This window comes from Meles meles, chromosome 11 (genome assembly GCF_922984935.1).
Source record: "Meles meles chromosome 11, mMelMel3.1 paternal haplotype, whole genome shotgun sequence".
Taxonomy (NCBI): Eukaryota; Metazoa; Chordata; class Mammalia; order Carnivora; family Mustelidae; genus Meles; species Meles meles.
The window spans coordinates 61,849,440-61,860,011 of NC_060076.1; positions in this window are offsets into that span (position 1 = coordinate 61,849,440).

The following is a 10,572-nucleotide window of genomic DNA, read 5'->3' on the forward strand; positions in this document are numbered from 1 at the left end:
AAATGGGAGATAATATAGCATGATCATTCTTGGAGTGTGTTATCAGATTTGTCAGGCTTTCCAGAATCTTATCTTTTCCATTTCCTTTTTTGAAATAACTGTTGCTCATTAAGACTTATCCCAAACTGTGATTCTGCATTTACATCTGTAAAATCTTTCAAGGCCCTGATATGTAATTTTTACAATTCAGAAGAAATACACTAATTTATGGCATCTAAGTTCTCTCCCACATATAATCTTGCTTGAACTTCAAATACACCCTTACCATGTCTGTTCTACTCCTTCCAGAGTTGAAAAAGGAAACAAAGGGATCTGCCATTAGTAAAAAGAGCAGTTAACTTTTTTAGGCTTCTTTTGGGAAGATGGTGGAGTAGGAGGACCCTAAACTCACCTTGCCGCATGGATCCAACTAGATAATACTCACATCTGTGTAAATAACCCAGAAAATGACTGAAAGAGTGGTGAAATAAACTCCACAACTAAATGTAAAGAAAAGGCCACATTGACCAGTGTCAAGAGCTATAGGTTTGGCCACGGGAGGGAAGGAGTTGCAGGCAGAGAATGATGAGAAACAGACTCTCATACCAGGGAGTCTGCAGGGGGAAGATAAATCCCATAGCATTTGGCTTTGGAAATCAAATTTTGTGAGTTCTTACAGCCAGCAGGACTTGAAGCCTGGAACATTAAAAATCAGTAATTTCAGCTCTGGAGGGCAATAAGAACTGGAGTCCCTGCCCCTAAAGAGATAGTACAACAAACAGCCCATGAATATACAGCTTAAATGCTGCAGTTTGAAAAATGCCTGAGGCATACAGGAGGGAGAGTTAGTTACTAATCTCAGAGTTCACTGAATTCTCCATGAACAAAGGCACTTGTTCTCTATGAACAATGGCATTTGTTCTCCATGAACAAAGGCATTGGCAGATGCCATTTCCCCACCCTGAACCCAGCAAAATCAAAGAACCACTTGTGAGAACCACCAAGGCATAGTTATTCATTACTTAACTTTCTTACACTGTGCCCCACCCCACCCAGATGGACCTGTCTCAGTCCCAGCACTACAGGTCATCTCTCCCAGAAGACAGACACAAATCTTGCCAATACTGCATCTCCTGACCTCCTTCAGAGGACATGCATGCTTTCTTGAAACTGCACCCCTCACCCGCACAAGCTTAGCAAAGCAGCCCTGGCTGGCCACAGTCTCCTCAGCATCTGTGAGCCCCCTCAGTAGCTGTATTATCCACAGACACAGCTTGTAAGCATGACACCCACACTGATGAGTGGTTTGCAGAGCAGCCAGCCAACTTAGTCTCAGCAGCAGCAGCATGTCCCTTGTGGAAGAAGACCAACACAAACTTGTTAAAAGTATGCACCCCACCCACTATTTTCAAGAGCAAGAGACATAGAGGATTTTCCTAAAGAAAGAACAGGCACAGAGTTTAAAAAAAAAAAAAAAAAAAAGATGAGGTGAGAGAGGAATATGTCCCAAATGAAAGAATAGGATGAAGTCACAGCAAGAAACCTAAGTGAAACAGAAATAGATAATATGCCTGATAGAGAATTTAAAGAAATGATCATAAAGATACTGGGCCTGAGAAAAGAAGGGAAGACATCAGTGAAACACTTAACAAAGAGATAAAAAAGAACCAATCAAAGATGAAGTACAGAATACTTGAAATTTAAAAAAAAAAAAGCAGAGGGAATAAATAACAGGCTACATAAAGCAGAAAAACAAATTAGTGATCTGGAAGAGAGTAATGGAAAGTAATTAAGCCAAACAAGTGAGAGAAAAAAATTATGCAAAATGAGAATAGACTTAGGGAACTCAGTGATTCTTCAATGGAAATAAATAATGCATTATAGGGAATCCAGAAGAAAAGAAAGAAATTTTATTTGAACACACAGTAGCTGAAAACTTCCTGAATCCAAGGAAGGAAACAGATATCCAGTCCAGGAGGCACAGAGCTACGCCAACAAAATCAACCCAAGGAGGTCCATACCAAGACACAAAGTAAATAAAATGGAAAAAAGTAGAGATAAAAATAAAATTTAAAAACAGCAAAAGAGGGGCACCTGGGTGGCTCAGTGGGTTAAGCCACTGCCTTTGGCTCAGGTCATGATCCCAGTGTCCTGGGATCAAGTCCCACGTAGGGCTCTCTGCTCAGCGGGAAGCCTGCTTCCTCCTCTCTCTCTCTGCCTGCCTCTCTGCCTACTTGTGATCTCTGTGTCTGTCAAATAAATAAATAAATAAAATCTTTTAAAAAAAAAACAGCAAAAGAAAAGGAGACAGTTTCATCAAAGAGAAACCCCCACTAGGTTATCAGCAGATTTTTCTGCAGAAACTTTGCAGGCCTGAGAGAGTGCCATGATATATTCAAAGTGCAAAAAGGGGAAAATATGCATCCAAGAATATTCTAACCAGCAAGGCTATCATTCAAAATAGAAAAAGAGATAAAGAGTTTCTCACCAAGCAAAAACTAAAGGAGTACATGACCATTAAACCAACCATGCAAAAATATTAAAGGGGACATTTTGAGTGGAACAGAAAGACCATAAGTGAAAGTATGAAAAGTAGGAAACAGAATCAGTAAAATAAGTATATCTGTAAAAATCAGTCAAGGAATATCACATACCAAAATCATGGAGGGAAGAGGAGTAAAGATTGGTTTCAGTTGTAAGCAGCAATCAATTTCACATATACAGCTATCTGCATAAGATATTGTATTCAAACTTAGTGGTAACCACAAATCAAAAACAAATAATAGATATCCAAAGAATAAAGAGAAAGAAATCCAAGTATATCACTAAAGAAAGCCAGCAAACCATGAAAAAGAGAAAGAGAAGACAGGATCAGAGAAAAACTACAAAAACAACACAAAACAAGTAACAAAATGTGAATAAATACATATCTATCAATAATTACTTTGAATGTAAATGGACTAGATGCTCCAATCAAAAGACATAGGGTGAGAAGTAGATTGATAAAAGACCCATGCTTATGATGCTTATGAGATTTATTTAATACCTAAAGACATCTACAGACTGAAAGTGATGGAGAAACACTTATTATGCAAATGGATGTTAAAAGAAAACCAAGGGAGCAATACTTTAATTAAACAAATATAACTTTAAAACAAAGACTGTAATAAAAGATAAATAAAGGCACCATATTATAATAAAGGGGAAAGTCCAACAAAAAGATATAACAAATGTAAATATTTATACACCCAAACATGGGAAGACACAAATACATAAATAGTTATTAATAAACATAAAGGAACTAATCAGTAGTAATACCATAATAGTGGGGGAATTTAACACTCCACTTACATCAACAGACAGATCATCCAAACAGTGAACCAACAAAGAAATGGTGGCTTTGTATAGCACACTGAACAAGATGGATTTCAAAGATATATTCAGGGTGCATGGCTGGCTCAGTCGGTTAATTGTCTGCCTTCAGCTCAGGTTCTGAACCCAGGGTCCGGGGACTGAGTCCCACAATGAGCTCCCTGCTTAGCAGGCAGTCTGCTTCTTCCTCTCCCTCTGCCCTTCCCTCCCATTCATGCTATCTCTCACTTGATCACTATCTGTCAAAAATAAACAAATAAATAAATAAATAAATCTTTAAAAAAATAAAAAATAAAAGATATATTCAGAACATTCCTTCCTAAAACAGCAGAATACTCATTATTTTCAAGTGCACATGGAGCATTCTCCAGAATTGATTACAGATTAGGCCACAAAACAAGTCTCAACAAATTAAAAAAAAAAAATTGAACTCATACCATGCATCTTTTCTGAACACAATGCTATGAAACTAGAAATCAACCACAAGAAAAATCTGGAAAGAGCACAAATACATTAAGATTAAATAGCATACTATTAAACAATGAATGGGTCAACCAAGAAAGCAAAGAGATCAAAAACTTTATGGAAACAAATGAAAATGAAAACACAATTATCCAAAATCTTTGGGATGCAACAAAAGTGTTTCTAAGAGGGACATTTATAGCAATACAGGCCTACCTCAAGAAGCAAGAAAAATCTCAAATGAACAATTTAACCTTATACCTAAAGGAGCTAGAAAAAAAACAACAAACAAAACTATAAACCAGCAGAAGAAAGGAAATTGTAATAAAGTTTACAGCAGAAATAAATGATATAGAAACTAAAAAATAAGCAATAAAACAGATCAATGAAACCAGGAGTAGATGTTTGAAATTATCAACAAAATTGATAAACTTTTAGTCAGCCTCATTAAAAGAGAGAGAGAGAGAGGACTCAAACAAACAAAATCACAAATGGGAGAGGAGAAATAACAAACAACATGGCAGAAATACAAATGATTGTAAGAGAATATTATGAAAAATATACACCAACAAAATGGATAATATAGAAGAAAGGCACAAATTCCCAGAAACATATAACCTCGAAAAACTGAGTAAGGAAGAAATATAGTATTTGCACAGACCAATAACCAGCAATGAAATGGAATCAGTAATTAAAAACCTCCCAGCAAGCAAAAGTCCAGGACTAGACAGCTTCACAGGAAAATTCTATGAAGTATTTAAAGAAGAAATAATGACTATTTTTCTCAAAGTAGTCCAAAAAACAGAAGAGTAAGGAAGACTTTCAAGTTCATTCTATAGGCCAGCATTACCCTAATACCCAAACCAGATATAGAAACCAACAAAAAGGAACTACAGGCTGCTATCTCTGAAGAAAATAAGTGCAAAAATCCTCAACAAAGTACTAGCAAACAGGATCTGACAATACATTAAAAAAAAAAAAAATCATTCACCATGTTCAAGCGGGATTTATTCCCAGGAGTGTTCCAGTATTTATGAATAAATCAACCTGTTCATCATACAAATGAGAGAAAGGATTAAAAAACATGATCATTTCAATAGCTGCAGAAAATACATTTCACAAAGTACAACATCTATTTATGATAAAAATCCTCAACAAAGTATGTTTGGAGGGAACATACCTCAACATAATAAAGGCTGTATATAAAAAACCCACAGCTAACATTAACTTAAAGGAGAAAAACTGAGATCTTTTCTCATAAGGTCAGGAATAAGACAAGATATCCACTCTCTCCACTTTTATTCAACATAGTACTGAAGGTCTTAGACACAGCAATCAGACAAGAAAAAGAAATAAAATCCATTCAAACTGGCAGGGAGAAACAAATCTTTCACTATTTGCAGATGACATAGTACTATATATATAGAAAACCTGAAAGACCACCAAAAAAACTACTAGAACTGTTAAGTGAATTCAGTAAAGTCACAGGATACAAAATCAATGTACAGAGCTCTGCTGCATTTCTATATATTAATAGTGAAGCAGCAGAAAGAGAAATTAAGAAAATAATTCCATTTACAATTGCACCCAAGATAACAAATACCTAGGAATAAACTTAACCAAAGAGGAGAAAGATCTGTACTCTGAAAACTATAATACATTGATGAGAGAAATTAAAGATGACCCAAAGAAATGGAAGAACATTCTATGCTCATGGATCAGAAGAACAAATATTGGTAAAAATTTTATACTTCTCAAAGAGATCTATAGATTTAAGGCAATCTCCATCAAAATATCAATAGAATTTTTCACAGAATTAGAACAAACAGTCCTAAAGTTTGTATGGAACCACAGAAGACTCCAAATTGAAATCTTGAAAAAGAAAAATAAAACTGGAGGGATAACAATTCTAGACTTCAAGTTTTATTACAAATCTGTGTTAATTAAAACAGTATGGTACTGGCACAAAAATAGACACATAGATCAAGAGAACAGACTAGAAAGCCCAGAAATAAACCCGCAATTATATGGTCAACTGATCTTCAATAAAGTAGGAAAGAATATGCAATGGGAAAAGGTCTCTTCAACAAATAGTGTTGGGAAAACTGGGCAGCTACAAGCAAAATAATAAAACTGCACCACTTTCTTACACTATACACAAAAATAAACTCAAAGTGGATTAAGGACCTAAATGTGAGACCTGAAATCATAAAATCCTAGAAGAGAGCACAAGCAGTAATATCTATCACACTCACCATAGCAATGTCTTTCTAGATGTGTCTCCTGAGTCAAGGAAAACAAAAGCAAAAATAAGATATTGGGTCTATATCAAAATCAAAAGCTTCTGCACATCAAGGGAAACAATCAACAAAACTAAAAGATAGTATACTGAATGGAAAAAGATATTTGAAAATGATGTAATGGATAAAGGTTAATATCCAAAATATATAAAGAATTTATACAACTTAACACACAAAAAGCAAGTATTCCAACTAAAAATGATCAGAAGACTTTTTTTTCCAAAGAAGACATACAGATGGCCAACAGATACATGAGAAGATGCTCCAGATCACTCATCGTCAGGGAAATCCAAATCAAAACCACAATGAAATATGACCTCACATCCGTCAAAAAGGCTAAAATCAAAAACTCAAGAAACAAGAAGTGTTGGCAAGGATGTGGAAAAAAAGGAAATCTCAGGCTGTGTTGGTAGGAATGAAAACTTGTGCAGCCACTGTGGAAAATAGTATGGAGTTTTCTCACAAAGTTAAAAATACAACCACTCTACCATCCAGTAGTCTCTCTCCTGAATATTTATCTCCAAAAGACAAAAACACTAATTCAATGGGATACATGCACCTCTATGTTTATTGCACTGTTTATAATAGCAAAATTATGGAAACAGTTCAAGTGTTCATCAACAGAAGAATAGATAGAGAAATGACATATATATACAATGGAATAGTACTTAGACATAAAAAAGAATGAAATCTTGCCATTTGCAACAACATGGATGGAGTTAGAGAGTATAATACTAAGGTAAGTCAGTCAGAGAAAGACAAATACCATAATACTTCCATCATATGTAGAATTTAATAAAGAAAACAAATGAACAAAAGAATAAAAAAGAGAGAGGTGCAAACCAAGAAACAGACTGTAGAGAATAAACTGATGCTCACCAGAAGGGAGGTGGGTGAGGGTAAAGGTGAAATAGGTAATGGGGAATAAAGAGTAAACTTATGATGACGAGCATTGAGTAATGCATAGAATTGTTGAATCACTGTGTTGTACACCTGAACTGTATGTTAACTAACTGGAATTAAAATAAATCTCGAGTTAAGGGGCACCTGGGTGATTCAGTGGGTTAAAGCCTCTGCCTTCAGCTCAGGTCATGATCCCAGAGTCCTGGGATTGAGCCCCGCATCGGGCTCTCTGCTCAGCGGGGAGCCTGCTTCCCACTCTCTCTCTGCCTGCCTCTCTGCCTACTCGCGATCTCTGTCTGTCAAATAAATAAATAAAATCTTTAAAAATTTTTTAAAAAATTAAAAAAAATAAAATAAATCTTGATTTAAAAAAAGAGCAGTTAAAAAAGCATATAGTTGAGAACTGGATAAGTGAGGGGTGTTTTGTCTCTGTGCGTGTGTGTGTGTGTGTGTGTGTGTGTGTGTGTGTGTGTGTTGTTTCTTTGTTTGTTTTTGGTTTTGTTAATTCAGGCAGTCCCACCATGTAACTAACTTTAGGCAAAGCTCACAATCAGTATTGGCTATTTCCTGATGTATATAAAGAATCAGCAATAGGCAGCTCTTAGATCTTTCTTCCATGTTTGTCCTCAGAAAATGTACTTCCCACTTTCCAGTTTAGTCATATCCTTTTTATTTTTTAATTTTTTAAATATTTTATTTATTTGACAGAGATCACAAGTAGGCAGAGAGGCAGGCAGAGAGAGAGAGACAGAAGAAGGCTCCCTGCAGAGCAGAGAGTCCAATGCAGGATTCGATCCCAGGACCCTTGGATCATGACCTGAGCAGAGGGGAGAGGCTTTAACCCACTGAGACACCCAGGCACCCAGTCATATCCCTTTTAATATTCAAGTCGATGGCTCCAAGCCACCACCTTTTTCTAGTTAAGTCAATTTTCTCCTATCCTGAAATTTTTCACCCCAAGTTATTGCTAGGAAACTGACAGAATGCTCATATACACTATGAGTCAGGCATTTCCCTCACTCATATGTGGTCATCTGCTTAGAAATCTCAGTCTTTTTTGCAGGAAGTTCTCTAGGATTGCTGACCTTGTTCCCCACCATTATTACACACCCCTGCCATCACAAATAATATGGGATCCCAAATAATATGGGAGGTGTGAGAAAAAGCAGTAAATTCCATGTGGAGCTACAGTCACAGAGCAGCCTAGAAATCAAAGGCAAGACTTAAAACGGCAAACCCACAGTGAGTATCTCCTAAAGGAGCGGGGAAATCTATACTTCTCTCTTGGTCTTGCAAGTTCATGCAATAGAAACAGCTTGAGACCTAGTGCTACTACTCCTTGTTAACAAAATTCTTCACACACCCCCACATACATACAATGTGTTGGGTAAAAGGGCTTTCAATATCATACACAAAAACCTCTAAAACAAAGTGCCTCAGAAAACAGAATAATCCCCTCCGTTCCTTTGCCTGGAGCTCTCTTATGTTTATAGCAGCAATGTCCACAATAGCCAAAGTATGGAAAGAACCTAGATGTCCACCAACAGATGAATGGATAAAAAAGATGTGATATATATCTTTATCTATATCTATATCATCTATATCTATATCTATATCTATAATGTAATCCTATGCAGCCATCAAAAGAAATGAAATCTTGCCATTTGCAGTGACATGGATGGAATTAGAAGGTATTATGCTAAGCGAAATAAGTCAGTCAGAGAGAGACAATTATCATATGATCTCTCTGATATGAGGAATTTGAGATGCAGGGTAGGGGGTTTGGGGGGCATGAAACAAACTGAGGGTTGCTGGAGGGTGGTGGGGGTAGGGATAAGGTGGCTGGATTATGGATATTGGGGAGGGTATGTGCTATGGTGAGTGCTGTGAAATGTGTAAGCCTGATCATTCATAGACTTGTACCCCTAAGGCAAATAATACATTATATGTTAATAAAAAAATGAAAAAAATACAATTTGATGTTTTAAATTATGTACACACCTAAGAAACCATCAACACAATTAAGATAAAGATCATATATGTCATATTCTAAAGTTTTTTCCAGCCCTTTAAATCCCTCCACCTTGCCTTGTTCTCATGCACCCCTTTCCTGTTGCAGATATTTACTTACTGGATATGAACCTCATTTGGGAGCAGGATCTAGAAAGCATACTTTTTTTAAAAAAAATATTTATTTATTTATTAGACAGACAGAGATCACAAGTAGGCAGAGAGGCAGGTGGTGGGGGGGGGGAAGCTGAGCAGAGAGTCCAATGCAGAGCTCGACCCCAGGACCCTGAGATCACGACCTGAGCCAAGGCAGAAGCTTAACCCACTGAGCCACCCAGGTGCCCCTAGAAAGCTTACTTTATTTTTTTTTAAAATTCTTTTCAGCATAACAGTATTCATTGTTTTTGCACCACACCCAGCGCTCCATGCAATATGTGCCCTCACTAATACACACCACTTTGTTCCCCCAACCTCCACCCCCATCCCTTCAAGACCCTCAGGTTGTTTTTCAGAGTCCATAGTCTCTCATGGTTCATCTCCCCCTCCAATTTCCCTCAACTCCCTTCTCCTCTCCATCTCCCCCTGTCCTCCATGTTATTTGTTATGCTCCACAAATAAGTGAAACCATATGATAATTGACTCTCTCTGCTTCACTTATTTCACTCAGCATAATCTCTTCCAGTCCTGTCCATGTTGCTACAAAAGTTGGGTATTCATCCTTTCTGATAGAGGCATAATACTCCATAGTGTATATGGACCACATCTTCCTTATCCATTCATCCATTGACGGGCATCTTGGTTCTTTACATAGTTTGGCGACCATGGCCATTGCTGCTATAAACATTGGGGAAGAGATGGCCCTTCTTTTCACTACATCTGTATCTTTGGGGTAAATACCCAGTAGTGCAATGGCAGGGTCATAGGGAAGCTCTATTTTTAATTTCTTGAGGAATCTCCACACTGCTCTCCAAAGTGGCTGCACCAACTTGCATTCCCACCAACAATGTAAGAGGGTTCCCATTTCTCCACATGCTCTCCAACACACGTTGTTTCCTGTCTTGCTAATTTTGGCCATTCTAAATGGTGTCAGGTGGTATCTCAATGTGGTTTTAATTTGAATCTCCCTGATGGCTAGTGATGATGAGCATTTTTTCGTGTGTCTGATAGCCATTTGTATGTCTTCATTGGAGAAGTGTCTGTTCATATCTTCTGCCCATTTTTTGATATGATTATCTGTTTTTTGTGTGTTGAGTTTGAGGAGTTCCTTATAGATCCTGGATATCAATCCTTTGTCTGTACTGTCATTTGCAAATATCTTCTCCCATTCCGTGGGTTGCCTTTTTGTTTTGTTGACTTTTTCCTTTGCTGAGCAGAAGGTTTTGATCTTGATGAAGTCTCAAAAGTTCATTTTTGCTTTTGTTTCCTTGGCCTTTGATATTGAAGAGGTTACTGCCTATGTTCTCCTCTAGGATTCTGATGGATTCCTGTCTCACGTTGAGGTCTTTTATCCATTTAGAGTTTATCTTTGTGTACAGTGTAAGAGAAT